At 35.7% G+C, this 22,937-nt stretch overlaps 1 protein-coding gene across 6 annotated transcripts in view; it reads right to left on the bottom strand.

Annotated features, from left to right (window-relative positions):
* The window catches only part of dimm (dimmed), a 54,397-nt gene that overhangs the window by 28,395 nt on the left and 3,065 nt on the right, over positions 1-22,937 (bottom strand). The window contains exon 1 of one of the 6 annotated variants that reach the window (XM_069057217.1): positions 3,793-3,811. The exons of the other annotated variants lie outside the window; for them this stretch is intronic. The gene's annotated coding sequence lies outside the window, so the exon portion shown is untranslated. Of the gene's footprint in view, positions 1-3,792; positions 3,812-22,937 lie in introns of those variants that run through there. 6 annotated transcript variants of the gene reach the window in all.

Here is a 22,937-nt window from a genome sequence, read left to right as displayed (position 1 = left end):
CTCCCGGTCCAGTAGAAGAAGGATACATCTTTCATTCCCCCCGAGCCAGACGGGAAAATTCGGGATGCGTACGGTGAGGATGGGTGCGAAAGATGGGTTCAATGAGGTTCACCTTATCTGTGATATGAGACCTGTGCTCATACCACAATGTGATGGTGTGGAAAAACCGCTGAAAAAAACCGCCTCAGGTGAGGCGGCGGCCTCGGGATTAGAACCCGGGACCCCTCGAATGCAAAGTGGCGCGCTAGGCTCTTGGCCACAATGCTCGGTCGTTAAGCACTCTATTTCATTGTATGACCAGCGGAGCAATAAATCCAGTCTTGAATTAACACTGTCAAAACAACGGCACCACCTATCGGATTTCATCAAACCACTTCCTAAATACTCCTGTCACTAATAAAGACAAACTGTGAAATTTTCAGCGAAATCGGTCGAGTACTTTTTGAGTATACCAACATTGCCTTTTATTTATATATACAGGGTGTAATCGAAATACACGGAATAATTTTAACCACGAGCTACTGGCTTCATGTAGAACTCGGAAAAAATATTTAAAACATTCTATGTCAAAAAATAAATTGACAATTGACATTTTTTTATAGTTGCACATTTTTAAAATACACCTTTGTATATCATATTTTATAAAGTGTACAACATGACAATCCGAGTTATTTTGACTTTTCAACTGTCATATTTTAATTTGACGGTTACGTGTACCAACATAATCGTAAATGTGTCGCCAACCGAACAAAAGTAACTTTAATCATTAAAAGTCAGGGAATGGTGAAATCGCACGTCACAGAGAAAAATAATGTCTAACTGACAGTAAACTGCGCAAACCTGAATCCAATCGAGAATATCTGGACCGTACAGTACATGTTCGATCTTTGTGACATTTGTTATACATGTTGCAATTAATCTATATAAACTTCTCCATCGATTTAAGTCCACCAGAGTACCACCTACCACCTCGTTCTCTACCTCACTCTAGAACACGCAATGACAGGAACAATTGAAATGATCGCTCTAGTGACAATATTCAATGCAGTTGTGTTTTTTGTGTATAATTTTGAACATCAGTCAAATGGATCTGTGACGTTTGCGTGGATGTGTGAAATCATTAGTACATCTGGTTTACAGAAAACAATCGAGATACCATTGGTTTGGAAAATATGGTCACGAATAACCTTGCAGTATTATTAAAATACCAGAATTGACCATTATACGGTAAAATTTAATCACAATTTCCCAATAATTGCTTATTTCAACTGGTACTGCTTGTCTTGGAGATAGTACCGTTTTGGCAACGTTACAAAAATACTTGACAAGGTTTTAAAAAACCTTTCTAGTACTAATTGGGACGCCATTATTAAAAATGTCTTTCGCGCTGGCACAAGTACGAAAGTACCTCGTACTAGTGGGGCAGTTTCATAAGTGCTAATAATTTACTACTAAAAGAACGAAAGTGATTGACGTTTAAAACCCGTTTAATTAGCAACATGTTGAACTGAAAGTTAATCAGCGGTTTCGATAGTAGTACCATGCAACAAGATCTTGAATGAAAGGCTGCGCTTGGCCGCGACATAATTACGAAAAGGGACAATCCTCTTCACCGGGCGAATTATCCTGACACCCCACTCCAGGACTCGCCACGTCCACTCCTCATATTTAATCCGGAATTTAATCTCTCCCACGAGCTTATTGTTATTGTCAACGTTTAATTCCGTCTGCGCCAAAATCTAACGGTTCAGGCGGGCGTGGCACTCCGACGTCCTTCGGCAAGGCAAGGAGTGTTTATTAAATACAGTTAACACCACTACTGGCGACTTTGCAAAGCGTGCAGACACGTCGAGACTCACACATGCGACCACGTGAAACACAAATATTTCAACCACGAGGAAGTGGCGCCAAATTCAAATTCGGCGCGAAATGGGGGTTGGATTTGAAAAGTGCTACAATGGCGTCAGGAAATATCGCGGATGAAGTGATCTCGATAGGAAATTGCACTTGGCAAAGGCTTCAAAGATTTATGATAGGAAAGGTGTAAAAGTTTTATTGTCGTGTTCGTTGCTGTTCATGATTTTTAAATGAGGATGAATCGTTTTGTGTCCGAACGAAGAAAAGACATTTTCTTGTCAACTGTCATCATAAATTTCATATGTAATTCTTTTATCAGGATACACCATCCATACAAATTACTTGGAAACTATCTGAGAGATATGAAAGTGTCGGTTTAGTACTCCTAAGATTACTTTTGAAGTATTTTCAAGCAATCATGTTTCACAATCTTTTGATAAAGTAAAGAAATAAGTCGACAGTTGCCAAAAATCATTTTTGGATGAAGTTATCTTAAAGATCTTTGGATAATATGAACTACTCTCGCTACTCTCGCTACTACTACAAGTCCGTTGACATTGCAATCTATTGCATAAAAATGTATTCCTTCACTTTTAAGATGGTTTTTGTAATCGTGGTAAAATGTCACATCGGTGACACTTTGACATTTTCTTTCAATGAATTTGCTACTTCCATCTCCGATTCCTTTTTTGTAAGTCGTCAAATTATCTCATCGAATCTTACTCGCGGCTCTTTTTTTCTTAAACTTTCACTTTTAAACTCAAAATTTCTACCAGTTGACACCTAATCAGATTCAAAGGATTTTGGTCATTTTGTGCAAATTACATAATACAACGATCTTTGTGTTTAAATATTATTGTGTTACGTCATCTTTTAATTAACATTTAATTAAGAATTTCCAAAAAAATTCATATTCATGAAAATTGATTTGATTTGGTTTTATAACAACAAAGGACGTGCTGGTAAATGTCTTGCGTGGCGTCATAATCAAATCTACTTTGTTTAATTTCCGTAAAATTTTAATATTATTCTTGTTTATTACACAATGAAATAATTTATTGTTAAAATTTAATAAAAATTAAGTAATAAAAATTTGTCATTATAGTAACTGTAAACGAATTTGTTTTTGCGAGTAAGGTGGTATTATGAATTAGTTACAAGAGATTAGTGTTACAAATATGAAAGTTATATTAATTATACAGAGGTTGGGTCAGCTCATTGATTAAGGAATTAAGAGAAAGAAGCTCACAAAGTTTCTTTTTACAGCTATCACGCCGGTACAGCTTGACAAAAACAGCTTGGCACATGAAATGCGCACGAGAGGAAACGAGACTGTCTGTGAGACAAGGGTTGGAATACAACTGTTGGATTAATTAATTAAATTAATTAAATTTAATTAATTAATTAAATAATATGTGCAGAATTGTACTAGTCACTAGTTGGATAATCCCAGAACTGGTTCCGAATGAAAGAAGGAAGGGATACATCTTTCAAAGGGGAGCGGGCTGCTGAGGCTTTCCAGAGTCTTTTCAGCCACATTGACGGGAAGATTCGGGGTGGGTACGGTGTGGACGGGCGCGGAAGGAAGGTGGTGGTACCTGCAGAGGTTGATACTGACCCAGCATTCGCCTTATCTGTGATATGAGACATACCACGATGTGATGGTGTGAGGAAACCTCTGAAAAAAAACCCACACCTGGTCAGGCGCCACCGGGGTTAGAACCCGGGACCTCCCGAATGTAAAGTGGCGCGCTACGCGCTTGGCCACAGTACTTGGTCGAATGAAAGAGAAACATTTGGTATACCACCTTTTACTCAGTTGACTAGACCTGAGAAGAGAGTGCAAAAACATAGAAATTAATTTACCTAAGTGAGATACCAAAGAATAAAACTAAAACGTACTATCAGTACCGTCAAAAGCTACTTGGTGCTTACCCAGAGGATCTGGACACAAATCTGTCAGCTGAGCTTGAGCAGTTTCACCCATTTGTACTCCACAAATTCAGTACCACAAGAACTGTAAAAACCAGATTCAGTTCTGCTAAACTTGATAAAAAAATGTAGAAGGCAAAATTGAAACGAGTTTGGAAATGATGCAGTTATGTGACACAAAAAACGCTTGGTCCACGGTATAGAATCAGAGTTGTCACATTCAATTGAGGACTTGGTGAAAAAAATTGAAATTAGAAGATAACAGGAAGAACGCATTGCTTGGCACCTTCTGGTCCATGTGGGTTAAGAAGCAAAGGAATAAAAAGTACTGCAACTGCCTTCCACGAAAGTACTGGTCTGGTATTCTTTGGATAAAGTTATTATGGCAGGTACCACAACTCCAGCTTGATTTGGTACTACTAAAATAATTTCTCTCGGGCCGGTACTAAAATTTGATAAAAAAATCTTCTGTATGTGCCTTTCACTGATGAAAGTACCGTACAAAAACCCATCGAAGAAATTTCTGCCCGGACACAACTCAATTCGAAGAAATTTCTAATCTGCCGACTTTCACCGCGTCGTTTCAAATTTGCCGCACTTCTTTCGCCAGGAAAAATCGACCGTCGTTGATTGATTCGGCGTCGTTAATTGCCTTTAAGCTAGGACGTGTCGTGCACGCTCCAAGGCTCTCGAATTCGCGAGACAATGACCTATCAGAAGATGGAAGCGTTTTTATTGGCAAGGAGATCGAAATGGCGAGGTTTCGGAAAAAGTCGATTACGTAGTAACTCGCTCAGAATGCATGAAATCTCCATATTTCTTGTCTGAGCGCTGTTAATTCGATATTATTAGCGTGTATCCGGTTAGGTAAGTGTACTGTTCTAAATTGGTGGCATTTTCTCCACAATACCAGTTTTCGAACGACAATCGGCTGCACCCGGAGCGGTTTCGTTGCGTTAAATGAATTCGGACAGGACCGGAATTTTGTACCGAAAAAAAACTAAGCTGGAATTGCTGCAGTGACCGAGGATCGACGAGGCGAGGTTCGTGAGCAGTACCTGGGTGGTGCCCGCGCTTAATTATTCCTGAATAACAATCTGCTAATCTGTATCCGGTTGAGTTTATGATGCAATCGCGTCTTTGGTGAATGTTGAGGATAAACAATTTGTTACGCCCATTTTCCGTTTGTTTTCTTCATAAATCTCCCATTAAGAACCCGTCTAGCAAATTAAGACATTTTAGACACGTCCAAGAGAAAGTAGGTACCAGTCTCTGCGACGGTATTCAAATATCCGGACAAAATACCTTTTTTAAATTAGTTTGTGGTGACAAAAATTCAAAAAATAACAACTTTATATGACGCTACACAATTCTACTTTTTTCTGCACTTTCTAAACCCACTCAAATTCACACAGAAATTTCCCAATTTGCACGTCAAGATTCTTGTGCTAATTTGTATTTTCGCGCCTTTTTGATACGACTAATTTCTCGCAAGACAAGTGACACGTGACGCATAACCTACATTCATTACGGACAAACGACGAATTTAAATGTTAGTTTAGCATCGCTTAGCAAAGATAATGAGCTTGTTGGAATATTCAATTGGCCAAATTCGATTTCTAAAGTACAAACACTCAACCAGAGAACAATTAAATAACATTTTTGCACCTCCAAATAAAAGGTGCCAAATCTGGAGTTCCTGCTGGCAAATATGTATTCTCTGACTCCCTCATAAATTCACAGAGACAGAACACCCGAATCGTCAAAAATTTTGGAAATTGTTTCTAATAAACATTTTATCGTCATGCGTTGTTCTTCGTGTTGTTACTGTGACATGTTGGTAACTGGTTGACCTCAAAATGCGCCAAAAATGACTCTTAATGACTAAACTCTTGAAAAATAATTAAATGGCAGTTGTTAAAATGACATTTTCGTGTCCAGGGTTAAAAAAAAGCTGAATAATAATAATAACAATATGTAGTAGACAAAACGTTTATTTACACACGTTTGCGTGTTGTTTTATTTTAAAATATCCTGACGAACTTGTAGTCCTCAGAAAGCGTTGACGCGTGAGTTTCAATTGTTATTTCTAGAACGTACGTCTTTAATAAATAGATCTCATCTCGGGAGACACAGCTGACAATCTCCCGTTTTCCGAGGGAAGCGAAGTTAATTTATCAGTGTTCCCGAGACAAATAAATCTCGGCAGATATGTTTAGGCTTATGGCAAAAACTAGACAGGCACCTTTAAAGGAAGACGAGAGGTTGTGACGTCATTGCGGGGACCAATTACCGATGCTGTTAGAGAGTATACGAGAATTTAATGCAAGTGTAATTGGTAAAGTTCGGCCGTTGCTGCAGTGACGTCGCAAACCGATTGAAAGATTACATACGTGTATGCAGATTTAAAAAAATGGAAGGTGTTACGTCACAGAAGTTATGTCATTACTTAGGTTATTGTTTTGTGGATTATATCGATAATTTTCTTAACAAAAATTTCACAAATGATGGCCATTGGGCGAGATTTCAAGTTGGGTCGCAAGTTGCGACGCAAAGTTGCAACCGCTATGTTATCGGCGCCGTCGTCATAGCAACGAGGGATTTGCGACGGTGGCAACTCAACTTAGATTTAAACAACTGATGCGTGATCTGTTGTTATACGTGGTGCGTTTACAATCGACTCAACGCCTACTTTGAGGATCAATTTAAATGAGCACGCGATATTTATAAATTTCCGTTTACAAAAATTTTGCAAATAATTTTCCGTCTGTTTTGGTAAGTTAATAATAAAAAGAGAAATCAAATTTCATTATCATGCAACAATTTGAAGACATTTAAATCTAGTCATAAACATAATTACATATTAGATAAGATTTTAACTACCATATTAAAGCCAAATTAAAATAAAGTCTTATTATTATCTTCGATTCTAAATAATTCCCAACCCAACCGATTATTAATTCACTTAACGAACGTAATTACTAGAAAAATACGATAGTTGCACAGATCCACAGTTTTCTCTATGTTGCCACACGAAGAAGAACACTTTGAGTGGCACTTCAGTCGCTGTGGCAACTCATTTGATCCAAGTTTTCGCAGCGCGCGGATCATTATCCGGCGACAAATCAGATCTGATCAATTTTATCTAGACCCGATCAAGAAAGTAACAACCTTTGTGTGCGCACAGCCCACGGCTTTTAGAAAGTTAAAACCGTCAAACGGGAACGACTGCCACCGATTTAGCACCTGGTTTTATTGTTTAATAATGCGTTTGCAGAAGTCGAACACGTTCGGAACCTGACCATTTTCCACAATTTTCGCCTCCCACCGGTGCCAACACGCCGCCGCCGTGTCCAATTCGTCACAAAGAGACAATTTCGGGCACCAGCGATCGAGATTCGACCAACGAAAACGATCGTAAATTTAAATTCGATTTACTTATGCATACGTTCGGATTTTATCTCGTCGGAGGAAAGTTCAAGTACGGTTGAACCTGCTTTTTTGTTTGTTTTAATTTCATGTTATGGATTAGTCGGTGGAACATTTGTGCCATTGTATGAAATGTGGTAACCTTTCAATCGGAAAGTGCGATAAAGTATAAAATTCGAGCGGCGATAAAAACACAAATTTAATTATTATTTTATGTAGATAGTGCTGTGAAGTCGTTGATAACGTCGCCGGATTAAATGGGAGTTGAAAAACAGGCGACTTTCTCTATTTCGAAATTCACGTTTTCGGGTTTTATCGGGCTTTAGTGGGGCACTTGGGTGCGGGTGGTACCGGGATATACACGGTGGCTCATTAACAATTCGACCAGATACGAACAGTTCAACGGAAAAGGATTTTTGCCGATTTGAACGTCAGTTGGATTTTCAAAATTATACAGGGTGTATCAGAACGACCCCACCAACTACTTGTAATCGTATAAAGTAGAGTTCGAGGAACGTAAAAAAAATAATAGAAATATTCTCCTGATGCTTTTTTGTTTTTTCGTATTCTTTCAGTTTTTGATTTCTTTTGTTGACATTTAAAAACACATGATTAATCAAAAGAAATTTTTTTCAAGAACATTTTTGGTTAAAATTTTCTAAATTAAACACCCTGTAACTATTAATTGAAGCTGGAGAAAAACGTTTTTTATTTTTTTTTATGTTCTTCTCACTCTATTCTGTACAACGTCTAGTACGTAGTACGTTCGTTTTGAATCACCCTGTATATTCGAAATATTAGCGCTATTAAACAATTTATTGTGACAACGACAAGTAGTCTCAGGTGTAACAAAAATAACAAGGTGAAACTCGTATCTGCAAACTGCTTCTTGGAAATATAAATAAATTTATCTGAAACCTCTTGTCACGATATCGCTTTAAGATGGTCGATTTATGTCGCAGATAACAACAAATTTTGAAAACGGTTCTACAACGTGATTGGTGACATTTCTTTTTTGTTCTAACAGAAGATATATTGTGGGAGTATGAAGATTGTGAACGCACCGCGGATTACAGATCAGGGTCACGGATCAGCTGTTTGAATCTAACCTCACTATTTCTTTTTTGTTCTAACAGAAGATATATTTATTTGCTTCAGACAAAATTGTTAGAATATTTTTTGAAGAGCATAACATTTATTATATCGGTGTTTAAATTTCTCCTCAAAGTAGGCGTTGAAGATTGTGAACGCACCGCGGATTACAGATCACGGATCAGCTGTTTGAATCTAACCTCACTTTTTGCGTTGTTTGTGTTTTAAATGTTGAGTTGGTAATGTCTTGCAATAACCTTAAAATTATCAAATTCTACTTCATCAGCGAAAATTTCCCAATGTCTAGTGCATCCTCGCCGCCAGGCATCGTCCGGCTATTAATCACGCACCTCAGGGCCAGCAGAACGTGAAGAATTTTTGCCACTTTGTTGTACAGCCGCCTGCAAAAGAATCGAGCCTACCCTCGCTAAGGAAATAATCACCAATTCATACTTCGACAAAGGGATCTGACCACTGTCATAAACTCATAAATCTAATCTCTCAGACAGTTCGATATACGAGGGCTGTACCATTAGTTTTTGTCTTTTATTTAAACGGTGTTTTTATTGTGAATTTCAACATTTAATAACGAATATAATTTATGTGGTTTGCTTTATTCAATAAAATAATGTTTTAAAATCCGGTTTAGTGCTTTTATTTTTGCTAATAAGAAAACAAGCAGTGTAAGATACAAATAAGTATCTACCTATGTTTAATTAAAAATTAAATGCCACAATTTATCACTATTTCTGTTGCGTTTCTTTATATTAATTGATCTTAATCAATTTTCGATTGTTACACAGGAATTATCATTACATTACATCATTACAAATTTATTTTTTTCCTCAAAAATTTTCTGATGTAAGATAACATAATTTTTATACTGTCATTTAGACAATTAAAGGGCTATCAGAATCAAGAAAAAAAATAGGGGCTTTCCATTTAAAAAAACTATCGATGACGTCATAACTCGAAAACAAATGACTGCTTGGAATTTTCTTTGGTACTAAAACATGTATTTTTATAAACTAAAATTGACTTGTCCACAAATTTTTTTGAAAAAATTTTTGTTTCATTTCGATTTAAAAATCGCCCTTGCGCGAGGTTACGTTTAGTTATGTGTGTTCAATTTTTGTAATTAAATAGTTGCTTCCCAAAAGTTGCTAGTGCGCAGGGGGTCTAACTCTTTCACATTTTTTAAAGTAATGCGAATTGTGCCAATTTGTTGTAAAAATGCATGTAAAAAACCACCAACATTTTACCTAGAAAATACAACCGGTAATGTTATATGCATAGAGTTGATTTTTGACTTTTGGAAATAGAAATGTTTGGTTACGAGTGTCAATGATACTTTATGAAAACAAAAAATAAAAATTCGAATTGTTGTAATCTTGTGTTATTGAAAAGATTTCATTGTTTTTGCGGCAGTTTGAAATTTTTTGGCAGTCGCATATGTTTCGTGACATAATCGCCTTTTTGGCATAATAAAGAGATCGATCATCTTAGTAATATCAAAGTTACCATTAGCACCTTTAGTGTAATTGTAATTTTTTTTTATTGGTAACCAATTTTGCTCATTTAAAACACGCCTGAGCGTGTATAAATCGAACTTTTCCATGACAACATCGCGCGTTTTCCATGGAAACATCACCAACCCGAGAGGACCGGAGAAACGTGAAGTCTAAATGTTAACTCATTCAACATTAAAAAAAATATATATCGTAAAGTATTCGTGGATAACTGGTCTTTAAAACACTTGCTCTATTTCGAACACTCCGGCTGCGCGTCGTGCTCGAAAAATCGCGCGTGTTTTAAAGAACTTAATATCCCCTTATACTTTAATATACTATACCAACTTAATTCAACAAGTGGTGGTTTTTAAATTGATTAAACCTTGTTCACGTTGAGCATTTCAAGGTCAAATTATTTAATTTTTTGGCTCTGTAATTATGTTTTGTAAATAGTGACATGCAGCTAACCAACATAATGCGATTTAGCAATGCTTAATTCAACGTGAACGGTGTTTACCTGCATGTCACTATTTACAAAACATAATTACAGAGCCAAAAAATAAAATTATTTGACCTTGAAATTGTCAACTCAACGTGAACAACATACATATAACATCAATAACAAAAACGTGCATAACAGAAATAGCCAACAACTAGGCCATTTAAATTTTAATGGAACATATTTATTTGTATGTTACACTACTTGTTTTCTTATAATCGAAAATAAAAGCACCAAAAGCGGATTTTAAAACATAATTTTATTTTTAATAACACACTAGATATTTAATAATGAGTATAGTATCCCCTATTATCTATGCATTCCTGAAGACGTTGTCGCATACCATCTACCATATTCTGGCAATAGTCCCGCCCTCGCATATTTTCCCACACTCTGGTTACGTTTTCATCCAACTCTGCCACAGTTCTCAGTCGTACACGTTCTGGAGGATTATTCCAATTGAAAACCATTTGTCCCCACAAATTTTCAATCGGGTTCAGATCTGGCGACTTTGAAGGCCAGATTAAAACGACGAGTTCAGAATGATCTTCGAACCAATCCTGAACTATTCGTGCAGTATGTATGGAGCAATTGTCTTGCACCAGAACAATTTGCTCCATTTCTTCCTCGGGGTAGATGGTTCTCACTGACGGAAGCAACACTTCTTCCAATATTTCTATATATCGCCTAGAATTGAAGCGAGGCGGTGTTACTTGCACCACCTCGCCTGGTCCAGCACGATGCATCCACCCCCAATAACCTAAAGAGTGTCGTCCACTTGCCCTCGTGGTTCGCACATATTCAGGCAAATATCTTGAATTATTAGGACGCCACACTTTTAACAACGGCGTCTCATCTGATGTGGAAAACACTTTTTCATCGGTGAAAATCACCTGGGACCAATCCCTTTCGAGATTTGCGTGACAAAAAGCTAGTCTAGCGGCCGCATGTGCTTCCGTCAATTCAATTTTTTTCGCTGGAGTCCTTGCATGCAGCTCACTTGCGTGTAACCGTCTTGCAATGGTATTGGCACTACAATTTAATTGCAGTTCTTCTTTTATCTGGGTAGTGTTGGTAAAAGGCATTTCCCTTGTCATTTCAACTATGGCATTGTCCTGCTCTTGAGTGGTGACTTTTGGACGGCCACTCTTTGCTCGTGTACTTAATGGACGATCCAATAGATTGTCCTGACTTCTGGCAATCCACCGTTTTACTGTTGACTACTAAATAGTGGAGTAAAAATATTTTAAAATCTGTACATCTGCATATTTATTAAAGAACTTACAGCCATATTAACTCTTTCTGCTATTTCGCGAATAGACATTCCATTTTCACGGCACCCAACAATGAAACCTCTGGTTTCTACCGAAGAATATCCAGGCATTGCAATTTTTTTTAAATAACAAACAACAGAACACTACTCGAAATACTTCAATGAAGTAAACCACACTGAATAGAACTGAACTTACTACAAGAAACAATTTCTAAATCTAGGTAACTGAACCCTTCCCCGAACTACCTGTGACAACTTGTTTTATTATGGAATTCCCAGCCAGAAACATTTTCCTTACCGGAAATCATCATTTTAGCCGTTTGGCGCGGGCCTGATTTTTTATGTAGGTATTTTTATAAATTATTATACATACCGGGTATCAACCACCAAACCTGGTAATAGGCACATTACACATATTAATAGTAGTTTATTTGACGAGTTTGTGTGTAAATTGGGCCTTTTTTTGGCACGAGTGGGCCATTTTAAAACGCGAGTGAAACGAGCGTTTTAAAGGCACACGAGTGCTAAAAAAGGCCCAATTTACACACGAACGAGTTGAATACAAGGTTTTTTTGTTCGACGAGCCCCTTAAAGGCTCCAAATCGCTTAAAACCTTTAAAATTAGCTTGACGTTTCGTTTTGACAAGTTGTGACATTTATCAAAATCCGTTCACACAGGAGAAAATTCTCAAATTCTGACAGTGTCGAACAAAAAAATTATATATGAGTTGATATGAAACATATTATTGTTTCGTCAAATTTGTCCAATAATTGAGCATAATACTGCTCTGTGATCGTTCTTCCCTTTTCCAAATTTCAAAAGTATTTCTACTTTATACGTTACCTACATCAAAAGATCAAAAGATGATAATTATAGCCGTCAATATGACATTACACAATAATATATTTCATAGCAACTCATATATTATTTTAATATGTGTAATGTGCTAATGTGCCTATGGCCAGGTTTGGTGGTTGATATCTGGTAGATCAGTATTATTATATTACATATATCATTATGATATTGTTATAATATACATACATACAGGATGTTATGGATGTCCACAAATTTAATCACCAGTAAGACTCTTTAAAATAAACATTTGTTGTATATTGCTTTTTTTTAATCGAATATTTTCGGGAAAAAATGATATTGGTGATTAAATTTAGATATTACGTGGACTTCTGTAACACCCGGTATAGTATAGAAATTAAATTTTCTAAAATCAAGCTTTCTGGAATACAGAATAGCAGTGGAACCATGTAACTTTATAGAGATAGAGATAGAAAGGTGATAGAAAAGAAAAGAAATGTCCAAGCCCGACCACCGAGCACATTTTCTGTCTCGGTTCGGAATCGCTCGGGTCAAGAAACATGTGCGCTACTATCCTTAGGATAAAAACTGAAAACGTCAATTTACATCGGTTGTTAATGGGTTTTTATAATTATTTTTGATCATTTTATGTTGGTAACTGTTGATGTCATTGCGAAGCAGACTTGATCCATTCGAATTGCCCAACCGGGAATTTCGAAAATTGTTTCGACTAACCAAAGAATTGTATCAAAATTTAGTCGGTGAATTGACGCCTCATCAACATCTGTAATTTCTGCAGCCTCCGTTTATTGCACCCAGAGAAAGACTTGAGGTCTGAGAGAAAACGATATATGCATTTAGTTGGTGAACGACAAAGATGGACAATTGGAAAGAGGCAAGAGTGCGCAAGAGAGCTCTTTCTATTTCTATGCGTTCGTTTTCACCATCGGTTGTGCCGAATTCTCACGATTGGTGTTACACGGTTGGTTTGCGGCAAATAGAAAGAAATGGAAAGAAATTTTCTTTCTATCAAGTTACATGGTTCCACTGCAGGCGATTTTAACAAGACCACCATTATTTGTCGCATTTGCCAAAGCGCCAACGGAAATCCCCAGGCCAGGCAAGATTTTACAATCCTGGGTAAAATGGATTATTGCATTTGCACGATTTCACCAAGAAGAATGTTTTAGGTTGCTGTTAATGTCTATTTTGTATTACATACTATTTATTTTGGAGAAAATTTAATTTGATATTTACTTTTTTATTATTGTATTTATAGTAAATTTCTTTATTATTTTTTTAAGTTAACTTTATTGTTATACGAGTTGCACAAGACAGTCTATTGTCAAACGCGAAAAGAACGAGACAAAGTGTCTTGTGTAACATGCAATTTTTTCTATTTCGGCTTCGTTAATTTAATTTTTTTAAATATAAAATAATTATACAGTGACTTTTATTTTAATGACATTTGGTTGGTATTGATGAAGAATTGTCATTTCATTGAAAATTAAATTTTGTTACAGTAATAAATCTATTTAGTCCTACGGACTCGTAATTTTTTCAGAGGCAGTTTTTTTCGTTAAATTGCCAGGCAACAAAATTCTCATTGGAATGTCAAGTTTACTTCGACAAAAAAAAGCTCTCGTGTAATTATAAGTGACAGATAGTGTGCTGAATATCGCGAAAAAATCTAGTCATGGTCAGAAAAAACCACGTTGACAAGGCTTTTGTTTTGTTGGTAACACAAATTAATGAAGAAAATGTCAGAAAATTATTTTGACGTTTTCCGAAATGGATTTAAAAAAGTGCCACGATGAAATAAACTAACCTTTAATCCGTTTTGTGATGTTGTTCCGAATGTTTGTTTGAATTGTTCATTCGGGAATTTGTTTAGATGAATGTAACTCGACCTCCTTTTTTTTCGGAAAATTTTGAACATATTAGACTCAAAGTTTGTTGCTTTAGGCAAAATTACTCCAAGCAACAAACTTTTCGTCATATGATCAAAATTTTCCGAAAAAAAAGGAGGTCTTGTTATATTATAATTGAAAAAAAATATTAAACCATCCAAGCAAACTTTTTGACAACTATTTTTGATCTATCAAAAAATGACATACTTGGCGACTTGATAATGATGCATAAATGTCGCGTTTTTTTGACGGTTGTAGAATAATACATTACACTATAAGTGATGAAAGTGCCTGATTTTTCAACGGGCAATACATGATATTTTAAATTTCTTTGTAATTATTTTACACCCCTATTTTTTGAATCTTCCGGATCTGGAGTTTCAATTAATGCAAATAACAGTGTTTTAAATTTTTATATTAATAAGTAGGTAGTAGATTGTTAATGTAGTAAATTGTTAAATAAATTTTCCTCACTAGTGATGCAAGCGCCTATTTTCCTCACTAAATTGAGTGATGAAAGTATCATTTTCATAAGCGATGTTGTAAAAAAATTTTTTTTGTTCGACACTATCAGAATTTGAGTTTTTTAATAAATGTCACAACTTGTCAAAACGAAACGTCAAACTAATTTTAAAGATTTTGAATGATTGGAGCCTTTAAGGGATTCGTCGAACAACAAAACGTTGTATTCAACTCGTTCGTGTGTAAATTTCCGATAATAATCTACTCACTTGGGAAATTATTATAAGCGAAAATCTTTTTGGTCCATTTATTTTTGTTTATTTCTTATTCGTATTCATACGATTTTTTAACCAATAAACGTCATTGTACTCGTATAACAATAAAGAAATATATATATATTCGTTATTAAACGTTGAAATGCACAATAGAAACTCTAGTTTTTCATTTGCCAGTCAACACCGTTTAAATAAAAGACAAAAACTAATGGTACTGCCCTCGTATATCGAACTGTCTGAAATTATTGGAGATTAGATTTATGAGTTTATGACAGTGGTCAGGTCCCTTTGTCGAAATATGGATTGGTGATTATTTCCTTGCAGAGGGTCGGCTCGATTCTTTTGCAGGCGGCTGTACCAGATCTGGTGTATAGGCCAAGGTGGGGCTGGCGGCGGTACCGGCCGAGCGACATTTTCTGCATTCATTATCGCCTTATCAAAAACGCCCGAATTGTCCTGGGAAGCGCACCCCCGCCGCATCCTCCCCCGTCGACAAAAAAGTCGGCGCCGCGGTCATCTTACGGTAAATAAAATTCGCCATTTGGATTTTTTTCTTGCTGATTTACGACGCGCTACCAGTGTTTCGCAACGAGACCGTAATTAAAATTTTTTCGGGAAATTGGGATTGACAAGATTAATGGTTCCAGTTCGGGAGTAAATATTTAACAATTATGATTAGGAATGGAAGGATGGCCTCGAGTAATTTGTAAATCCCGATCGACCGAACGGTATAAATGGAATTCCATCGTAAACAGTTCTTATCTCGGTGAGACGGAGTATTTTTCAAGACGGGATAAAAATAGAGACTATCTTTTTAATTTAATAACAATTAGAAATGTTTGTCGAGACTGGCGAAATGGAAAGAGGAATTTTGAGTTGAGCTGCACCTAATGCATTCTTCCGTTGCGGTAAGGCCCTCCTTAACAATGCCGATTGTTCGCTGCGATTACGAAATGTCAGAGAGTTATGGAGATATTTTAAAAAACAGAAGTCGAAGTGTTTCCACTTGAAAGGAGAGGCTGGGACCAAATAAAAAAAAATCAAAATAGAGCATTATGATACTAGTGTCGTAAGATGTTATATTGTCGCACGAGTGCAACAAGAACGAGTACTATTATTTTTATTTTGCATTTATTATGTACTTCTGCAAAAAATAAATATGGGAATTTTTGGTAGTTGGTACCACTAACATGACACTAATGAAGATCGAGTTCAAATTGCAAACTTGCTATCAATTTAGTGAATTCAAGGCAAGACTTAAAAAAAAGATCTTCACTTCGAGACGTCGATTTTAGTTCAATGTTAGTGGATGTGAAGGTATTAGATACATTTCGCTAGGTTTTGAGTTTTAAAATTTGAGGTTATGTTTGAATGTTTGTCTTATTATCTGACAGTTCAAACTTGCCAATCTTACAACGTAAAAAGTTGCGTAACAAAAGAAAGCTGTTTCGACAACTGTTTGCGTTTCGTAATGAGTCCATTGTGAACGCAAATTGGAAAAATAGAATTTACGACTAATAATTACAAGATAAATATACCTACATTAAAAAAAATAAATATGCAAAATTATCTACGTTAATTTGTTATGATGATAGTACCTACACATTTTTTAGATATAAAAATGTGTTCAATAAAAGTGCCAAAAAGAGGAAAATGGTGAGATGTTTTTCTTGAAGAAAGTAATGATCTTTGACTAATAATAAAGAATAAGATTAAGGTAAGTCCAAGAATGGAAGGAGATAGATAATATAAAGAAAATAGAAAAAGGTTCGAAATACATATTTTGGAATATTAATAATAGATATATTTCCATGAAAAGCTCAATTTACACTAAGTAAAATTTGTATAAAATTTAAAAAAAAATTGAAAAAAATTCATATTTAAGATTATCGAAAAATTAATCAATTTATTTATTGATATTTTTGTTTTTAAAAGTTTATGACAATATTATTATTCATAACACATGTTATGTTCTACCATCTGGAAACTGCTACTTAAAGATAATAAATTTATCTAAAACCCCTCAGGACGATGTTATTTTAAGATATCTCATTTATCTTGCAGACATTAATAAAAGTTTGGAAATAGTTCTGCAGCGTGATTGGAAATAAAATTCTTTTCATTTCTTCAGTGTTTCTAACGAGCGTTCAAAAAGATTTGAGGTCATGCGCTTTTTTAAAAACGCTGATCGTCTTTTCAGTTGGTATGCTTGGACATTTCCTTCAGATACATAACCCTACTTGGATCATCATTTTATTTTAAACAAAACCATTAATTTGAAGTAATTAAGTAAAAACAAGGAAAATTCTCATTGGTTAGTTCTAAAAAGAACTACTTTTTGTAACAGAAGTATTTCGCTTGTTAGCTGATGAAGCTAGGCCAGACGTTAACGGAAATAAAAGTGAGCACCAGATCACAAATTCTTTGTTTCTTAGAATAAGAAAGTAAAATTTTCTAGTGATAAAAAATGTGGGTTAAAATACAAAAAAGCTTCAAGAATGACTGGGTTTTCAGTGTTTACATAAAAATCCCTATTTAATGTTTTAGATTCTTCAAACAGTTGATGGTGCAAATAAAAAATTAGTTGTTTTTGTTATTGTGACAGATATTTTTTCAATTTTTTTAATAGTTTTGAATATTTTCTAGGCTACAAGATGTTTTTGGTTTTAAAACTTAAAAATAAAAGTTTGCAAAATGTAAACAGTACTCGTGTGCTTAGACTTGTGAAAAAAGTACTACTTTATGCACTTGTTGCATAGCTTACTACGTTATTGTAAATGTATTGATAAAAACCACTTGCATAAAAATTTCATTTACATAATCTCATAACTTCTGTAATCTGATAACAATTTCCTCTATAAAAAATTTATCAGGTGCTATCGCATTTCCCCTTATCTCACATTATCTAATATTATTTCTATTATATGTAAATTTGCATTATGTTCCATATCTCAAACCCATTATTTTATAGTTCTATTTTACAATCCCCTTCTTTGACACGCTCATATTAAGCATAACAATTGTGTTCCTCTAATCGGTTTATTGCTTGCCACCTTTTCATCTAGATTTTTTAAACGCGCTTTAAATTTCCCTCATTGCACAATCCAAACCCCACACTTTTGCAACCACTTCGCCCCCTTCCACGACCCTTGTTAGCCCCTTTATCATCAACAATAACTAGCGTGCGTCAAATATCAATGAGACAAAGTACACAAGATCCGCTCCTTTCGGACCGAACTATTGCCATTTGCTCTGTTCGACAGATTTGCAGGAAACGACATTAACCCCATATAATAAACAAAAGAAAGTCACGCCAGGCAAATCGAGCAGGAACTCGCCAAAAATTGCTGCCAGCAAATTTATATGCTTGTCGTCGATGGCCCGTCAACAGGTGGTTCACAAGAACGGAGTCCGACGGGAAAGTGTATCGATTTCGGTGCTATTTTTGGTGGAAATGCGGGCGAAAAACGGCGCACGAAGTGCCGATGAGGCCATTAACACGGTCCACGCTGGGAATTGTCACGAGTTAATTTTGTCCAAAGCTGAAGAAATTAGAAAGAAGGGATCTGGTGTCTGTTTGAAAAGCGCGCCAAAAGTGAAACGTAATAGCTCTTGGCTGAGAATGCAGACTTGTTAAAAAACTAAGAAACTATACTGTACTATGCTTGAAAACAACAATAGCACAGTGAAATAACAATTTTGATAACGGCAAGTGTGCTTACTCTGAGGATCTGGTGCCAGAAAAAATAATACTTTTATAATAAACTTAAGTCTTTTTCAAAATAAGGATAGTACCTAGTTTCCAGTGTACCTAGCAACACTAAAATTGCTGGTGGCATTTCTCATTCAACTACCAATTATTGTTAAGTTAAGTGTAACGATAAGCAGGTGTATACAATTAAAATAACAAATAACGTGCAGTCAATCAAATAAAAAAAAATATAGTTTTTCAAAGGAACCTGATTCTTTATAATAAAGAATAAAAAGTTTAAAAACCGTGAAGTTTAAATTTAGAGGACATGACTTTTAATTTAATTAATTATTTGTACTTAAAGATTCTTTCTAAGTTTGATCAGTAAAATGTTTTGCCTCAACTGACACCTTCATGTTCATTTAAATTTCCGATTGTCGATTGTGAACGCACCACGGATTACAACTTTGATCAGCTGTTTAAATCTAGCCTCACTTTTTGCGTTGTTTGTGTTTTTAATCTGCCTGGGTGAATTAATAAAAGTTCATTTGATGAAAACGTATTGTTTATCGCTAATCCAAAAAGTGAGGTTAAGTTGATGACAGACTGACTGAGTGGTTCGTTCACAATCGACTCTTCAACGCTAACTTGATTATTTATGTTCAAGTTAGGTAATACGTTTTCAAGTCTTTTGCTGTTCACAGTTTTTTATCATAAATTTTTAAGTAAAGAAATGGAGGTTTTAACTCTAGGCTTAAAAAAATTAAATAGCGCAATAAATATTACTGACTTGTTTATAAATAAAAAATGTTTATTTACATTTCGTCCATTGCTTATAAACAAGGGTAAGGACAGACAGGTGTAGCAATTGCAATTAGCAAATACTATCAATGAAAAGACAAACACAGCACGTGTTTTTTAATTTGCAAACAAGTCGTAATGTAAAAACTTGAATAGATAATTTCGAAAGCAAAGACAGTTTTTATGTGTGTGTTTATTTGATTCAAATTATTTTCGGATGTAACAACATGAAGATTGTGGAGAGGCAGATATAACATCTAATTTTACACAATCACAACAGTAGATTGGAGAAGTGTCGCACGAGGATGACCTAAATGTCATTTTGAAAATAGATCCAGAATGGGATTTTGTGCTTAATTCTAAAGCAAATTACGTTTTTCCAAAGAAAATACATCAGCGAACAATAATAATTGTATTAAATAATTTAAAAAAAATGCTTTTACCATTCCTAAAACATTATGAAACTTGTTTTGTAATAAACAGTATAGAAAAATTTAGATTTCTTTTCAAAATACAAAATAAATAACCACTGAAAACTAAACCCAGTAAACGACGATGTAAATGACTGTAGTTATTTTTCAGTAGCCAAAAATTAATTAATTATCCTGCAAATTGTTTCAAGGAATTTTACAACTGCAACAGGAAGTTGAATAAAATTGCAGGATACTGTTGCAATTTGAATGCAGCAATTATCAATTGGCAAGGATAATAATTGGTTCACGGGTAGTAATAGTAATTTATGCAACAAGTGCATAAAGTAGTACTTTTTACAAATGAGCCGCAGGTGAGTGCGCCAATCCCATGAGTCGCACAATTTTTTGCACCACCATCTGCAATTAGAAAAATACGCAAGATCAAAACGTAACAGTGACATTTGACGTTCCTAAAGCCAACATCGTGAGATACTTCGATTGTTTTCAATGCACAAAAAATAGTCGTACAGAAAACAAACGGTAAAAAACATATTCCTGTTGCGAACTATCAACATTGGAGGAGAAAGTAATACTTTCCAAATACATAATATAAAAACTAATTTGTTTTAAAATATGTGCAAAAATTCCAAAATGGTTTTAGTAATCAATATGTCAATAAATATCAGGCGTTCAAATGAAATCCTGTGCTGGGAAGGCGCTGGAATCCAATGGTTTTGCTTTTTTAAAGTGTGAATTGACAGTTGTAATTAGAGCATGTTGACAGCTAACCTAGGATTTATAAAGAAAAAAATCTTTCTGTGGTTTTTTCTTTCACATTAAAAATAGAATAACTAACGATTCTTATTCTCGAACCAAATATCTAAGGGCTACTTTGTTGAAAACAAGCATGTTCAATCATGTGCCCATTACACATAAATAAATGTCATTCGTGTCAAACGGCGGGAAATTCAAACTTCACCTGTTTCAAATGGTTTATTTTTTCAACGCCTACTGAGGCCAGGTTTTCATTTTAACGCATGATATATCTGACACTGTCACTACTTACTTCTCAAAATCTGTCAAGACTCACCCTGTATACATATTTGTATTTTGAAAAATCAGTCACCCTGTAGATAAATAGGTTGCTGGACTTAATCCAGAACAATTAGCAAGATTATCTTCCACAGGTACCTCGAGGATAACTGGTGCCCGCTTGCATATCTGTCACAGTTTGTACCCGGAGTAATTACTGTTAATTTCCGGAAGATAAGCCAAGCAAATTTGTGACAAACCCGCTGTCGCCGTCATGAATAATTCATTCTGTTTTAATCAGTTTTGATTATTTGGTCGAGTGGTGCAAATATTTATTCGTAACATTTGTCGCACTTCATCACATTTTATTAAATATATTGTTCGTAATCGAGGCTCACCGACTGGCATCATTTCAAGCGAAAACGAGTTGAACACTCGACCAAATTGTGTTTCCGACAAGACGGTGCGCGCTCTCGCACGGCTCCGTTAGAAATCGCAGCGTCGACTTATCTGGTTATTACTCAGTAATTTGCTTAAAGAAAATCGATTTTTTTAAATTTCACAGAGCGATTCAATAATTCTATTAGGTAATTAATGCACCGCCAACTTGGCCATCCAATCAGTGTTCACAATTGAAATCCGTTCCACAAAATCGCCGAAACAATTCGCCAAACTCGTTTCAACGAGACTTAAGTGATCGAGATCATTTGCAATTTACATTTTGCCATTTTCCGTCTGGATAGTTTTTTTTTGGGAGATTTTTTCTGCTCGACGCGTACATTACCATTGCGGATAAAAGTCAAGGTCGCCTCAAATTCCACAATTAACAAATTAAATTAAAATATCGACGGAGGCTATTTATAAACCGGCAATAAAAATTGCTGGGCGATGCAAATTTGTGCAACATTTTTCTTTCGGTTAAGCCCAGCGAAAAGCACCACAATAATGGTTGTTGTCAGTGAATTGGCGATTAAAAATGCCGGCGGGATTGCACAAGCGTGCCCCTCGTAATCCCAGATAAAAACTCGCGATTATGATGAAAATAATAATAATCAATTTTGTTTATTAATTAGCGGAGTGGGGCGCAGCCGAGCGAAAAATATCGGGTGTTCATTTATTTATCCACAAATGAGTCGATTGTGAACGCACCACGGATTACAGATCACGGATCAGCTGTGTAAATCTAACCTCACATTTTGCGTTGTTTATGCTTTTTGCGTGCATCCCAACGAGTGGTGCGTTCACAATCAACTCTTCGACGCCGACTTTGAGGAGAAATTTAAATGAACACCCGATACAAATTGTGAATAACGCAAAAGTAAAAGTTGTCCGAATTGCGAGAATTTGGAATTCCTGTTTTCGCCGCAGGTTCCGAGTCCCGAAGCGTTCCCGAATCAATCCATCTATCCCGTTCTTCCTTGTTTTCCTCGCTAGTTGCGCTTATTAAACTCCTCCGACTCGTCAGACTCGGATACCACCAGATTAGATAGCAATAATCTCAGCATTAAGGAGTTATTTATTATCAAATCAATTTATTGTAGTTGGAGTATTAAGACGAGTCACGTGGGTTGTAAACTTGTCAAGGTGTAATCATTGTGAATGCCAACAAACAAAATGCAACAAAGTAGCGTCAGCGCAAATCAATCAAAACACCGCGAACTGTTGGCACACCGAAACCTTGAGCGCGTACGTTGGAATCGAGTTTGGTGGCACCGCCGCGCAACCCAACCGCTCCGGCTAAATGCCATTTGCATGCCGGATAACGAAACGAACGCTAAATGGCTTTCTCTTGTCGAAAATTAAAAAACACATTTCCAAGGAAATTGTAATTTTCGCGAGGGAAATGCGAGTCGCGGAACGTTTTTATGGAGTTTTCGTTATTGTTATTGTTTCGGTGCTGTTAATTTTTATCTGGTTTTTGGTGGGGCTGTTGTGGAAGGCAATTC

The sequence above is a fragment of the Tenebrio molitor genome, chromosome 9 (assembly GCF_963966145.1).
Source record: "Tenebrio molitor chromosome 9, icTenMoli1.1, whole genome shotgun sequence".
In the NCBI taxonomy this organism is placed as follows: Eukaryota; Metazoa; Arthropoda; class Insecta; order Coleoptera; family Tenebrionidae; genus Tenebrio; species Tenebrio molitor.
Note: the sequence above shows the minus strand (reverse complement) of the source record. Positions and strands in the feature narration are given on the sequence as shown.